The sequence below is a fragment of the Homarus americanus genome, unplaced genomic scaffold, assembly GCF_018991925.1.
Source record: "Homarus americanus isolate GMGI-L3 unplaced genomic scaffold, GMGI_Hamer_2.0 scaffold41606, whole genome shotgun sequence".
NCBI lineage: Eukaryota > Metazoa > Arthropoda > Malacostraca > Decapoda > Nephropidae > Homarus > Homarus americanus.
The window spans coordinates 35001-38707 of record NW_024756009.1 but is presented as its reverse complement, the minus strand read 5'-3'; positions in this window follow the sequence as shown (position 1 = coordinate 38707).

Below are 3707 nucleotides of genomic sequence, written 5' to 3'. Positions count from 1 at the left end.
TAACACACTGTACTGATGATGACCTGTCCCTACAGCTAACACTGTACACTGATGATGACCACTGTCCTACAGCTAACACACTGTACACTGATGATGACCACTGTCCCTACAGCTAACACACTGTACACTGATGATGACCACTGTCCCTAGCCAACACACTGTACACTGATGATGACCACTGTCCTACAGCTAACACACTGTAGTACACTGATGATGACCACTGTCCTACAGCTAACACACTGTAGTACACTGATGATGACCACTGTCCTATATAACACACTGTAGTACTGATGATATCCTACAGCTAACCACTGTATACACTGATGACACTGTACCGTAACACACTGTAGTACACTGATGATGACCACTGTCCCTACAGCTAACACACTGTAGTACTGTGATGATGACCACTGTCCCTACAGCCTAACACACTGTACACTGATGATGACCACTGTCCCTACAGCTAACACACTGTACACTGATGATGACCACTGTCCCTACAGCTAACACACTGTACACTGATGATACTGTCTACAGCTAACACTGTACACTGATGATGACCACTGTCCCTACAGCTAACACACTGTGCACTGATGATGACCACTGTCCTACAGCCTAACACTGTGTACACTGATGATGACCACTGTCCCTACAGCTAACACACTGTACATGATGATGACCACTGTCCCTACAGCTAACACACTGTACACTGATGATGACCACTGTCCCTAGCTAACACACTGTACACTGATGATGACCACTGTCCCTACAGCTAACACACTGTACACTGATGATGACCACTGTCCTACAGCTAACACACTGTACACTGATGATGACCACTGTCCCTACAGCTAACACACTGTACACTGATGATGACCACTGTCTGTCTGGCTAACACCTGTACACTGATGATGACCTGTCTATGCCAACACACTGCACTGATGATCACCACTGTTTCTACAGCTAAGCACTGATGATCACCACTGTTTCTGCAGTACAAACACTGATGATCACCACTGTCCTACAGCTAACTTACACTGATGATGACCACTGTCCCTACAGCTAACTTACACTGATGATGACCACTGTCCCTACAGCTAACTTACACTGATGATCACCACTGTTTCTACTGCTAACTTACACTGATGATCACCACTGTTTCTACTGCTAACTTACACTGATGATGACCTGTCCCTAGCTAACACACTGATGATGCCACTGTTTCTACTGCTAACTTTGATGATGACCACTGTCCCTACAGCTAACACTGATGATCACCACTGTTTCTACAGCTAATTACTGTGATCTTCTCTGCTTATTACACTGATGATCACCACTGTCCCTACAGCTAACTTGCTGATGATCCCACTGTCCTACAGCTAACTTCACTGATGATCACCACTGCTACTGCTAACTTACACTGATGATGACCACTGTCCCTACAGCTAACTTACACTGATGATCACCACTGTTTCTGCTAACACACTGATGATGACCACTGTCCCTACAGCTAACACTGATGATCCCACTGTTTCTACAGCTAACTTACACTGATGATCACCACTGTCCCTACAGCTAACTCACTGATGATCACCACTGTTCTGCCTTACACTGATGCCACTGTTTCTGCTAACTTACTGATGATCACCACTGTCCCTACAGCTAACTCACACTGATGCCACTGTTTCTACAGCTAACACACTGATGATCACCACTGTCCTACAGCTAACTTACACTGATGATCACCACTGTTTCTAGCCCAACTTACACTGATGATGACCACTGTCCCTACAGCTAACTTACACTGATGATGACCACTGTCCCTACAGCTAACACACTGATGATGACCACTGTCCCTACAGCTAACCCAGTGATGACCCTGTCTACAGCTAACTTACACTGATGATCACCACTGTTTCTACAGCTAACACACTGATGATGACCACTGTCCCTACAGCTAACACTGATGATGACCACCATCCTACAGCTAACTTACACTGATGATCTGTCCCTACAGCTAACTTACACTGATGATGACCACTTTCTACAGCTAACTTACATGATGATCACCACTGTCCCTACAGCTAACTTACACTGATGATGACCACTGTCCTACATTAACATGATGATGACCACCATCCTACAGCTAACACACTGATGATCACCACTGTCCTCACCTCTCCTACAGCTAACTTACACTGATGATCACACTGTCCCTCAGCTAACTTACTGATGATCACCACTTTCCTACAGTGATCACCACTGTCTACACTTACTGATGGTCACCACGTCCTAGCTAACTTACACTGATGATCACCACTGTCCCTACAGCTAACACACTGATGATCACCACTGTCCCTACAGCTAACTTACACTGATGATCACCACTGTCCTACAGCTAACACACTGATGATCACCACTGTCCTACAGCTAACTTACACTGATGATCACCACTGTCCCTGGCTAACTTACACTGATGATCACCACTGTTTCTACAGCTAACTTACACTGATGATCACCACTGTTTCTACAGTAACTTACACTGATGATGACCACTGTCCTACAGCTAACTTACACTGATGATCACCACTGTTTCTACAGCTAACTCACTGATGATCACCACTGTTTCTACAGCTAACTTACACTGATGATGACCACTGTCCCTACAGCTAACTTACACTGATGATGACACTGTCCCTAGCTAACCACTGATGATGACCACTGTCCCTACAGCTAACACACTGATGATCACCACTGTCCCTAGCTAACTTACACTGATGATGACCACTGTTTCTAGCTAACTTACACTGATGATCACCACTGTCCTACAGCTAACTTACACTGATGATGACCACTGTTTCTACAGCTAACTTACACTGATGATCACCACTGTTTCTACAGCTAACTTACACTGATGATGACCACTGTCCTACAGCTAACTTACACTGATGATCACCACTGTTTCACAGCTAACTTACACTGATGATGACCACTGTTTCTACAGCTAACTTACACTGATGATCACCACTGTCCCTACAGCTAACTTACTGATGATGACCACTGTCCCTAGCTAACACACTGATGATCACCACTGTCCTACAGCTAACTTACATGATGATCACACTGTTTCTGCAACTTACCTGATGATGACCACTGTCCCTACAGCTAACACACTGATGATGACCTGTCCTACAGCTAACACTGATGATCACCACTGTTTCTACAGCTAACTTACACTGATGATCACCACTGTTTCTACAGCTAACTTGCACTGATGATCACCACTGTCCCTACAGCTAACTTACACGATGATCACCACTGTCCCTACAGCTAACTTACACTGATGATGACACTGTCTGCTTCTTACACTGATGATCACCACTGTCCCTACAGCTAACACTGATGATCACCACTGTCCCTACAGCTAACTTACACTGATGATCACCACTGTTTTAAGCTAACACACTGATGATCACCACTGTTTCTACAGCTAACACACTGATGATCACCACTGTCCTACAGCTAACTCACTGATGATCACCACTGTCCTAACTAAGCCACACTGATGATGACCACTGTCCTACAGCTAACTTACACTGATGATCACCACTGTCCCTACAGCTAACTTACTGATGATGACCACCATCCTACAGCTAACTTACACTGATGATACCACTGTCCTACAGTAACTTACACTGATGATCACC